Raw genomic sequence first — 12,748 nt, 5'->3', positions numbered from 1 at the left:
GGAAACGTGTAATTGGAGATATATATCAAACAAAAAATTTCAAGATCTATAGGAATCTCTCAATGCAAGGGATAAAATACCCCTCGAATGCAAAAAGAAAATTAACGTGTTAACTGGGGGAGGTGGCGTAAATAGTTTTTTCATCTGAAAGCAATTTCAAAAATACATGGAACTGTTTTACGTAACTGGATCATTGAAACAAATGTTATAAAAATGCTCGAACGATTTGAATGTAAACGAGATATATCTTTTAAAAAAGATACTCGGCCGGAGAAAAACTGGTTAACTTGCACATGCTATTTCTTAGTTTTCGATTTATATAAAAATGTATAACAATGACATAATAATTTCTGTTAGCTAAAAAAAATTTTTTTGTAAACATAGAAATTAATTTATAAGCCTTTTGATATTGATGTCGCTTCAGAGTAGGACACGTTCTTTTTTACAGTATTTATTTAGGGGGTTCCTATTATACTTGTTCTTTAATTAATTATATACGGTATTGTCAGTATTATTGAAAGATTTACATATGAACTATTACAAGTAGAAATAAAAGAAAGGAGGCTACTATAAAAATAGAATAATATAAAAATAGATAACCAATTATAAACGTTTTATTTAATTTTACCCATGAAATCTGGTTCTATATCAGTCAAATATATTTCATATTTTTTAAAAATAAATATGAAATATAAGTATGAAAGTGGGCGGAGTCATAGAGAATACATTGTTGATGTCGGGATAGAGAAGGTTAATCCGATGAGCGAGAAAGTGTATCTTGGCGAGCTTTTAGCTTTCGTATAAAAACTCATATTTATTTTAAGTGACTTCTTTTGCCATTTTGTTTGAAAAATCTGAGAAATACAAAACAACTTTTGTTTGAAAAATCTGAGAAATACAAGGCTCGTTCCCGACGGAACCGATCATGCTCGGGTTGGGATTTTCCTATCCTTTATCTAACCCAATGGTAGATTCTATTAATCTCACATGGGCTTATCTCACACTCAACGTGCATCACTTCTAAAAACGTATTCCTACACATAAGCGATTCACTGCTATTTTAACAAAAATGAAACGTCAAAAGGTCAAAATGTATTAAAAATATGTGAGCTTCTCTATTTAATTATAGTGCTGCAAATTTGTTAAGCTTAGGAACACCTAACTGGTCCCCGATCATAAACAGGGGGTTTCATATATACCAAAATGTTCGGTTGAGATTACGAAATAGAATTTCATTTTCCTCGAAAGTGCTGGCGGACTAAGAAATCCAAGATGGCGTCCAAGATGGCCGCCAAAATATGAAAATTTTATTTAATTTTACCCCTGAAATATGGTGCTATATCAGTCAAATAAATTTCATATTTTTTAAAAATAAATATGAAATATAAATATGAAAGTGGGCGGAGTCAAAACTTATTTTAAGGGACTACTTTTAAACTTATTTTAAGGGACTACTTTTGCTATTTTGTTTGAAAAATCTGATAAATACAAAACAACTTTTTGTTGAATTTTGCTTTGAAAACTATCTAGAATGATAGAAAATGGTCTAGCTAAGAAAATAAATCCGAACACCAATATCTATAATTCATGCAGTTAATTACGCTGTACAGACGTTTAAAGAGTTGTTTACGTGACGTCACAATGTAGCGCCAAATATCGCGTGCAAAACAAGACACAATAATATATTACTGCGCGCTGTACAACTGCAGTTGCGTAGCAAGCAATGGGGTTCATTACCATATTTCTTTGATAATGAAATTAAATAAAAAGGTTATTTTTTCGTTTTTCGTGAAATATGGTATATATTTTCACTCAACATGATAAAATGCCATATATTTTCACTCGCCGTCCCGGCTCGTGAAAATATGAGGCATTTTATCATGTTTCGTGAAAATATATACAAAAATGTATTTCATATTTCACTCAAACGAAAAAATATCCTCTTAATAATTTACTTTATATTACTTGAATTATGGCAGTTAAAACTTAGCAAGATATTCTTTTTTTTCATTCTTGTATCAATTGTGTTCCTAAAATGCAGTTTTAATATGTATTTAAACGTAATTATATTTTTTGATGATAAAAACAGAAAATAATTACGAAAAATATCCGAAAAAATGTGTTTTTAAAAATACTTGAGACAATTTCTTATTTTTTTCTCTCTTTTTAATAAAAATTTTAATGACTGATTTTAAAGAAAACAACATGTTAAGCTCGACTTAAAAAAAGAATAATAAAAAAATTAGATAAAATAAAAAAAATAATTAAAAAATAGAGGTATTGTTACATTCATGTTGGTGTTGACGTTGCCGTCAGCAAACTTTAACTGTGATCATTACTTTTAAACTTCTTTATGTATTGTTTTCATACTTAGCCACAACAACCTAGGGGCAAAACCTTTTACTAGACAAGACTAACCTTCACCTTCATTTATAAATGACCTTGACCTCCAAGGTCAAATGTCGAATATTGCTTCTTTTTTTTGCTGATGTTTGCTATTAGATAACTTTGTTAATTTCTTATGGATTGTCTTCAAACTTGAACATAATACTATTTTTAGAATAGACCTTCTAGTTTACCAGACAGACCTTTGATCTTCACTTATAAATGACCTTGACCTTGAAGGTCAAATTATAGAAATTCTCATCTTTTTTTATTCATTTCTTTTTATTTTCATTTATTTATTTTTTTTTTTTTTGGGGGGGGGGGGTTGGGGGGTGTATGGCTGTAACTGGCTATAACTTTGTTGATAATAAATGGATTTACTTCATATTATAACACAACATTCTTTAGGATAAGACTTTCATGTATAGATTTAAATAGACCTTTACTTGGCTTTTTATGATATTGACCTTAAAGGTAAAATTATTGAATTTCCACTGATTTTTGCTACAATTGACTGTAACTTAGTAATTAATTTATGGATAATCTTCATACATTGACAAAACAACATTTTGGACAAGATCTTATAAAAGATGGAACTGACTTTGACCTTGACCTTTATATTACCTTGACTGTGAAAGTAAAATTATTATACTTTTGTTAAATTGTCATAATCTTGTTATTTATGTACGGATTTGATTTATACACAACTTGTAACCGATATATATATTTAATGATTAAGATGTGACCTTGACCTTAAGTTGACCATGACTGTCAATGTCAAATTAATGAAATTCTCTTGTTTCATTCTTGGTTTTGTAACTGGATACACGTTTGTTATTTATAAATTGATTTCCAGACATTTAACACACCTTTATGTGTATTAAACTAAAATTGACTTTAACTCATGAATGACCTTGATCTTGAAGAAAAATTATTGAATATTTACAGATTATCAAATAATCGGCTGTAACTTGGTAATTAATCAATGGATTATTTCATACTTGGACAAAACAACCTTTTGGACAAGACCTTCTAAAAGGTTGAACTTACCTTGACCTTTTAATGACCTTGACCAAAGTATAGAATTTTGGCGGTGGCTCTTGTTAAATTCAAAATCTAACATTAAACATTTTCATTTAATTACATTTTTTGAGATAAAGTGTATTTTAAGTGGGTGATTATTTTATTTAAATTTCAAAATACTAAGAGGATATTTTTTCGTTTGAGTGAAATATGGGATATATTTTCACGAAACATGATAAAAAGCCACATATTTTCACGAGCCGGGACGGCGAGTGAAAATATGAGGCATTTTATCATGTTGAGTGAAAATATATACCATATTTCACGAAAAACGAAAAATAACCTTTTTATTTAATTTCATTATCAAAGAAAAATGGTTATGAACCCCCTTGCCTGCTACGCAACTGCAATTATACAGCGCGCAGTAATGTAAGTATCGTCTTGTTTTGCACGCGATATTTAGCGCTAGATTGTGACGTCACGTAAACAACTTTTTAAACGTCTGTACAGCGTTAATGACTGAATTAAAGATGTTGGTGTTCGGATTTATTTTCTTAGTTAGACCATTTTCTATCATTCTAGATAGTTTTCAAAACAAAATTCAACAAAAAAGTTGTTTGTATTTATCAGATTTTTCAAACAAAATGGCGAAAGAAGTCCCTTCAAATAAATATGAGTTTTGACTCCGCCCACATTCATATTTATATTTCATATTTATTTTTAAAAAATATGAAATATATTTGACTGATATAGCACCATATTTCATAGGTAAAATTAAATAATGCAAGTAACTTAATATAACCTTATTTTTGACTACTAAAAAGACTAACATCTATCCTAAATTTCAGAGTCATTGCTGTATAGACAATGCACTAATTGTGACATATGAGAATACAATGTATAAGTATAATTCAATTTTAAAATGCTTAAAATTTAAACGGCAAATCTGTTTACACTTTCTCTATTTCTTTTCCCTTCTTCATGAATTTTTACACATATCTTTCTAGCATATAAAACTAGTAAATATTAGACGCAATATTAAGTTTGTTGTTTGATTGGGTTTTACGTCGCACCAACACAGTATAGGTCATATGGCGATGTCCAACTTTACTACAAGATGAAGACCTCAGGTGCCCTTCCGTGCATTATTTCAGGCACAAACGGGCACCTGAGTAGAACCACCCACGTTGCGTAAACTTATACACAAAATTGTCTATCAATATTTGTTACTGAATGAGTGGGATAGAAAATACTACATTTTACTATGTTGCAAATTGATAAGTTTCGAAAAGGCAAACAAATCAAAATTTTAATATGTTGAAATGGTTATATTTTTTGACTCTTTTAATCAAATGCAAATGTATTTTTCTTGCATATCAGACGATTGTATGTGTTAGTTTGAACCATGCTAGAGGTTGACCAAGATTTGTTACTTGCTGAAAAGAACATCATTTAGGCAGGTTTTAGAATGAAACTGCATGCCATAGGGTGGTGTCTTTTCACCTGTGCGGATGAATTCGAAGTTGTAATTCATATGCTTCTGTAATAAAATAGTAACGGATGAATTGACATTAATTTCCATGAAAAGTTGATTATTGAGGTTAACTATTTAAAATATGATATATATTATATCTATAGAAGAAAGATCTGTGTTTGCTGTTCCGATCAGAATATCTGTCTCTCTGTAACCGCCCATTGGCTACCCAGCAACTCGGTGGACTTTGTAAGGTAACCTAAGGACGGATATTACAGTCCGAACTGCTGCATGTTACAGATATTATCATTCTGAAATGCACTTGCTGTGCTTACTTTTATATAGCAATTGTTTGTCATTGTCGAAATATGAAAAATAAACTACTAATTTTAAAAATAGAATTCGCTCTATGCGCACAATGATTACTTATAGCAGACAGGCATAACGGGATACAATTTTTGTGGATAAAATTAAATTAATATCCATAGAGTTAAATCTTAAAGGCCCATTATGCCTCCGAAATGATTTCATTTTTATTTCTCAAAAAGTTTTTTTCATGTTGGTTTTCTTTTATAGTATCCAAATAGCTACTCATTGGCTAATTACCAGAACTATGTTTTTCATCTGTTTCTTTTTGGCAATAAGTGCAGTTATAGTATTTGTATAGAAGTTAAAATACATCTTTGTTTACATTTTGCTAATTTTATGACAAATTATTTCACATTTAGTGCTACTTTCGTAATATAACAAGTACCAAACATTCTCTAAAACCATTATTCTAACATTATAAAATTTATGTTTGCCCTTTCTAAAGAAGTTAAAAGATATTTGTTTCTGAGGCATAATGGGCCTTTAATTAATGAGTAATGAAGGGAACTTTTGGTTACTGTATTAACCATTTCGACTATATTGTACAGTGGCTAGTGATGCTTTGTTTGTTTGTTAATCTATTTTCCTTAAGTTTGCTTTATGTGAAATAATTTTACATCTACGTTTCTAAAATGTCTTCCATCAGTTTTGTTCAACATGCAGTCTACAATTTTTGATGTGACTTATTTATTACTCCCCTGCCGCTTAGGGAAGTAGGAATCTGCTTGCTAAATATTCATGTCCGCTCTACTACGTTCAAGCTGCTAATAAGTTTTAAAAAGAGGGCCATAATGGCCCTTTACTATAGAAATATTACTGGAAAGGTCACAATTCTGCGATTCAAAAGTCTGTAATAAGGCCACATAAGGTTGTCATTTTTAAGAGGTCAAACATGTGTGTATGACCGCTAAGCAATAATACATGCCAAATATCAAAGCCTAGGGCATTGTAATTTTACATAAAAAGCTTAAAATATTAAAAAATATGTTTAATTTACTATGTAACTCTACTAAAACTTAATGACCTTTTTCAAGAGTGGACTTATGACTCCAAGTGCATGCCTTATGTTTCTTTGAAAAGGACTCTACAAAAGTAATATAAACCATGGCTGTGGGATCAAAATTAGCCCTACCCTGTGGGTCACTTAGTTTATATTGACTTGAATATAGGAAAATACATTTCAGTCTTAGTTATGAAATTATGAAACTACAATGCTAATGGCTTAGATAGATATTCATCATTGGGCATTCTACAAATATCCTTTTTTTTAAAATCAGCTAGGGTAAAAAATGACAAACCCAATTTAACCTCATTACTGACTGAATCAACACTGAAAATTTAAAATTTAGACCTTTTCTGGCAGTATATATCAGTAGAGCGAGCCAGGCCCTCTTGTTTTCCTTTTTTTTACATGGAAAATACTTATTTCATAAAAGTGAAAATATAACTGCATTTTGAAACATATTTGATAAAATGATGCAATGAAATTTCAAACATTAATTTCTTTTTATTTTAATTATCTGTAAATATTGCAAATTTCCAATATTATTAAATACATTTGCTATGTACCCCATCCACTCAGTTACATACTTAAAGGACAATTAAAGTAGAACACGTTTTCGAAAGAAAAACCAAATTCTTACTGTTAGACTTTATATTTACTGATAAAATATGCCAGAAATAATTTATATGTATAAAATATTTTGAGGGAAAAGAAAGAAAGTGCAAAAATTGACTATTAAAACATTAAAGCAACACTAAATAAATATATATAAATATTTTGCCGTTAACTCAAAGAATGAGCATTTATATAGTTCCATAAACCTTTTAGACGGAATCGCTTCAAATCTGATCAAAAACTGTTCAGAAATACGAATTTAGAAAGGAAAACCCCACGGCAACACTAATGTTTGTATACGAACTTTAACATGTTAATGAAGAGACGAGAATCAGTTCGCGCATGCGCCTAAGCAATCATAATGTCACATGGATCAACAGTTAAAAAAAATGGCGGAGCGACTGAAAAAGGAACGGGTGAAGAGAAAGTCAGAGGAGGAGCGGTTAATTACAAAAAAAGAGTCCAAAAAGAAACACGAGTTATCGTCCCACATTATTAGAATTTCATTGAGAAATTTTAGCAGATGGAAAAATGCAAAAAACGCCCTGAATATCAAGACGAATAACGAGGTTGCATCGGCTCTTCTTGATCGGTGGTAAGTAGAATCTACTAAGTAAATTTTTGACTTATTTTTCACTATTGAGGGGGAAATGGTAGTTGACCTGTCGATATAAGTAGGGTTGGGTTTCAGTTATATTCAACACCATAACTAAAATGTCTCATGTAGGTGCTATACACATATGTATTTGTAAACAATGATGTCGAATCGGATGGGGCTCCGATGGGGTATTCAGATCATGTCACGCATTATAAAAGTGCCAACTATTTTAAAACTCACAAAAACCAAATATCTACAGAACTTTTTTAATTTTATGTTTAGAAAATCGTTGAAAATATTTCCTTTTGTAACGCTCATATATGTATATATAATAAAATAAGTTTGTAAAGTGTTTATCTCAGTTTATTGTACATGTATGATGTCAGTACAGTATGTTTCTGTTAGCAGTTTTGGAAATTTATAGAATTTATTTTAAATGGTATGACTGAACAAATAATTAAAGGCAAATGCTAAAAAATCACCAATTTATGAAAATTCTACCTGGTGATATAATGGTAACAAGACACTTCAACCCCAGGCAATTTCACCCCTTAAATTTTAAGGCATTTAAAGTAAGGCACTGAGAAATAAATATATGTTGTTTGGTATGGTTTGTCTGCCACTAAAAACAATGCAGCAAAGGTCACATGGCTACTTTCCAGTTTTAATGGCGATACATGGTTGTTGTCGGGATGGGGAAAGATTATCCAGCGAGTCAAAATGTGTATCTCCAAGCCTTGGTGAGCTTTAGCGAGCCAAGATTCACTTCCTAACACACCAGATAAACCTTTTCCTATCCCGATATCTACCATTTATTACATTTATTATGCTTTTGTCTACTGATCATATAGACAGCCACGGTGAGAGACAAGTGCTTTGAAGTTTATAACCCTTACACTAGGAAGAGACCCTTATTTATAATAATTACACAACTTGGTTTAGATTTTTTATCCTACATGTGAATGTATGTGTATAAGTACGCAGGATTTTCAGGCAAATATTGAATATTCATGGAGATTAATTAGTGTATGAATATCTGTGGAATATTAAAAAAAATCAAATAAAATTCAATCCTGTTGAAGTGTGAGAAAAAAAATGCAGTCTGAACTAGACTCAAACACAGGACCATCAAAATACCAATAACTGCCCTGCTACGTCATCATTCCCCAAAACAGTGAACAGTTACATGCTTTCAATATAATATTATCAGGATCATTCAAATTCTTTAATTCGACCCCAATTCTTTTTTTTAAGGCCATGCAATGACCAAAAAATCTTGTCACCCATGCTTGTAGTCCCAATAGTGAATATATATAGTATCACCTAAATTTACAGCCGAAAAGACCAAAAATAAAAGGTCCAGAAAGATTTGTAACGATCAATAAATTTGAGACTGCAGAACATATTTCAAGTCAATTAGATCTACATGTAAATACAAGAAGAAAAAAAAAACATATAACTTCGCATAATTACAAGTCTCAATAATATCTAATAAGAATTTTGGAGAATATTTGGCCGGACAACTTTTCAATCAGAACTAACTACATTAAACGTTTGTTTCACAAGCAATTACAATATAGTTTATCATTTCAGTTGCATAAACGTACTTTTATTTACGGAAACTGTTTACGCTTTTTTTCCCTTCAGGGGCCTCATTCAAGTATTTCTGATAAAACATACGTAAGTTTGTGGCGTCATTCGTACATCAAATGATAGATTTAAACAACATACATAAAATGAGATTAAATACTTATAAAAGATTTGTTATGGTGTGCCAAAACATATCGTTAAACACGGGAAAAACTTACTGAGCTGCTACTCGACGCCATGTTTGTTGATTTCTGACTTGATCTTCGAATGTATCCGAATGACCGAGAGGCGGAGCTTCTTATGCATACACATTTTACTTTCGATTTCGCCACAATGAGGCCAAAAATATTTACGCTCATAAAACACATTTTAATCATCTGAGCAACAAAATAGGAACGAGTATCGCTAAGAAACGTCTATTATTTATGAAATTTTGCTAATTATATTTTTATAAAATGTATTTAGTGTTGCTTTAAGTGGTTTGAAATTGAAAAAAACAAACATATTTTCCTCATATTTCACAACTAGGGCATTGTCTATTCAGCAATGACTCTGAAATATGTAATATCCAATTTTCCAATTTCAAATTTTATTGCCTGAAACATTATACAATGTTTATAGCATATAAACAACATAAACATATATACATGTTCAATGGATAAGACATGAGGTAAACAATTAACAAGAGCTTAACAAACATACAAAGAGAAGAAGTTCAATACAATATTATCAAAATATGATACCTTAAACAATGCGAATTTTATTTGCAGAAAAAATGAATTTTGCTAAGTTATATAAAGTATTTTTTGATGATGAACACATGATATTTTCAAATTTGTTTAAAGAAGGCCAGTGACAATAATAACTTTTAAAAAATTTACTTCTAATGGTTCTATATTTTGGACAAACTAGTAAAAAGTGGTATTCTGTTTCAATAGATTGCATGTTACAAGACTTACAAAGACGCTCATTTTGGGGTATGTTAGTGTATCTTCCCGTTTCTATGGCTAATTGGTGTGCTGAGACTCTGAATTTAGCTAAAGCTGTTTTTAAGTAATTTTCTTTAATAGTATCTAGATATTTTTCTCTTTTGAATTCATGTTTAAAAATTGCATATGTTTTTAATTTGCTCGAGTTGTTTATTTCAGAATACCATTTTTGGTAATAGTTATCAAATATTCTTTGTTTTATCAATTGGAGTGTTGTGTTATCAAGTTTTTGTGACAGCCAAACGTATCCAAAACCATGTTCATTCAAAATTTGTTTTATTTGAGATACCCAATTTCCTGGGACGGGTATCCCATATGGCCCCTGTGAAAAAGCCATTCCATATAAACCAAAATAATGAGATGTGTCAGCTTTTGTTTTTTTTGACAATTGTTCACTATCTAAATATTGACCACTCGTAACGGGTGAGTAACTCAAACACAGTGTATTGTCCGCTTTGCCTATCTTCTCATGTACAATGTCCGATATTGGTGAGATTATCTTGCGTTTTTCTTTACGTGATTTAACCACTTTTTCATTAGAATTTCCGAAATTTATTCCGTTTGACATTAATAAAACTACATATGTATCCTTTAGTCCATAAAAAATCCAATTTATATTCTGTAAAATAACTTTAAATCCAAATAAACAAGTGTCCACGTTACACGTGTCTTATCCATTAAACTGATCACGTGATACATAATAAGGAGTAGATTCAAGTCTTTTTGAAAGTCAAAGGAGTATTTTGAAATTTAAATAAAATTACCATTTTACCCCACCCACTTAAAAACACATTATCCTAAAAATAATACTAAAATGATAACTTTCATTGGCACATTTTGTTTGTAAATTAAGTTGTTTTCTGTAAATCAGCCATAAGGAAACAAATTATTATTGAATTGCAAGAAAAAAAAAAGAAAATGTAAAGCACATATTTAAAAAAAATCAGCAATTTTTAGAAATATTTAGCCTTAATTATCGGTTTTTATCATAAAAATTCTACTAAATTTTTAAATAGATACTAAAACTAAATTTAAGAAATATATTTAATATCAAAATGTTTAAAAACAACTATGTTTAATAGTTAATGCATGCAAATTTAAGTAATAAATAAAATAAATGATTATTTTCATATTTTTGGCCGCCATCTTGGACACCATCTTGGATTTCTTAGTCTGCCAGCACTTATGGCGAAAATGAAATCCACTTTCGTAATCTAGGGACCCAACCGAACAATTTGGTATATGAAACCACCTGTTTATGATCGGGGACCAGTTACACACCAAAATAAGCGACTTATTGGAGTCTATTTGCAGCACTATTATCCACGGAATCAAAATAGATTGATAATAACTTTCACACTGCAATGAGTCCTATCCCTTTTGTAATATCGATCTGTTACTAAAAATAGCACACTTTAAAATATCGCAAAATTTTATTCGTTAAATCGGATATTATGACACTTTTCCTGAAGAACATCCATGTTTTTTGTTATGATAACGATTCTTCTTGATGACGAATCTCATTTTGATATATTTTAATATTCGGTCAAAATAACCGAATAAATAGAAAAATCTTTGCAAACGGTAAACACTTTTTGGCAACCATTTAAGTATGGACTAAATTACTTATAAACACTTATATTATGACACTTTGCGACTTTAATATTGATGTGTTTTATCATGATAACCTTGCTTTTTTATGAGAGATCCCTAAATGAACCTTAAAGCAGCGCGCCTCCAGATCCATGTTCATTTTCATGAAAATGTTGGTGAATGTATTAAAAGTAAAATATTTTGTGGTGAACAAATTCAAGTAATTTATATATTGCAATCGGCACTTACAATCCACGAAAATTACCAAAAAATCAATTAACAAATTAATTTAGATCTACATGTTGTAAAATAAACCATTTATTATGGTGGTAAAAAATTAGAAATTATTGAAGAGTAGATGGATTTCGTAAGCATGACGTCTATTAGAAAGTATCATGAATAAAGAAATATTTTAAATAAAAAAAAAAAAAAAGATTTACTCTTTCCTAGTTACTGTAGCACAAAAGCGCTTGAAAATTGTTTCATTGAACGGCTTTCTTTCTTGCCGATGAATGGCTGTCGATGTTATCATTAAAAGAGGCGAACGGCTGATGAAGTTACTAAAATTTTGATGACACTCAAACTTAAATACCCTATAGCTTTAACAGAAAAACATTTTTGAAGTTATGGTTTGAAAAATTTATGACGAAATGTTGACGTTTACGAATCGTATGGTAAAAGGATTTATTATCATGAGAAAATATAAGTTTTTATGACTTTAAAATAAAAAAATGCCGTATCTCATCGGATAGTGTGGTTATTTTCAGTCAAAATTCACGTGAAGTAAAGCTTGCACAGTGCCAGAAATTTGTTAGCATGCTCATTTGGATGTTGATTATAAATCCATAACATTGATTTACTCGAACACAGTTGGGGTATGTTAAAAATAGATGAATACTTACCGTCCGTCAATTGTGTTTCCTGCGCCGACATGTTTATACTGGTACAGCTGTCGACGCTTGGACTGCTGTCTGTCCATTTGATTGTACGGCGTGATGCTGTTCGCTATCAATTTCTCAATTGATGTAGGGTTTGTAAGCGTACAACATGGATCCTGATCAGACTGCGCGGATGCGCAGGCTGGTCTGGATCCATGCTGGTCGCAAACC

The sequence above is a fragment of the Ruditapes philippinarum genome, unplaced genomic scaffold, assembly GCF_026571515.1.
Source record: "Ruditapes philippinarum isolate M1 unplaced genomic scaffold, ASM2657151v2 ctg3231_1_1_1_1, whole genome shotgun sequence".
NCBI classification, from domain to species: Eukaryota; Metazoa; Mollusca; class Bivalvia; order Venerida; family Veneridae; genus Ruditapes; species Ruditapes philippinarum.
Note: the sequence above shows the minus strand (reverse complement) of the source record.